Consider the following 469-nt stretch of genomic DNA (forward strand, 5'->3'; position numbering starts at 1 on the left):
GAGAGAGAGTTTGAACTAATGTGTACATATTGTCTATCGAAAATAACTAAGTAGTCAGAATGCTGGATGACTATATATATTTTTATTAAAATTTTTAGCGTCTTCGTCCGTTAGCAGATTTATGAAAAAAGTGTAAATAAAAATATATATAATCATCCAAAATTCTGACTACCTTGTTATTCTCAATATATATATGTATGTATGTATGTATGTATGAAAACTAGCAGAAGTTGCTGTGTGGTAAGTAGCTTGCTTACCAGCCACATGGTTCCGGGTTCAGTGACACTGCGTGGCACCTTGGGCAAGTGTCTTCTACTATAGCCTCGGATCGATCAAAGCCTTGTGAGTGGATTTGGTAGACGGAAACTGAAAGAAGCCCGTCGTATATACGTATATATATGTGTGTGTGTGTGTTTGTGTGTCTGTATTTGTCCACCCCCCATCATCGCTTGACAACCGATGCTGATGT

This window comes from Octopus bimaculoides, chromosome 16 (genome assembly GCF_001194135.2).
Source record: "Octopus bimaculoides isolate UCB-OBI-ISO-001 chromosome 16, ASM119413v2, whole genome shotgun sequence".
In the NCBI taxonomy this organism is placed as follows: domain Eukaryota; kingdom Metazoa; phylum Mollusca; class Cephalopoda; order Octopoda; family Octopodidae; genus Octopus; species Octopus bimaculoides.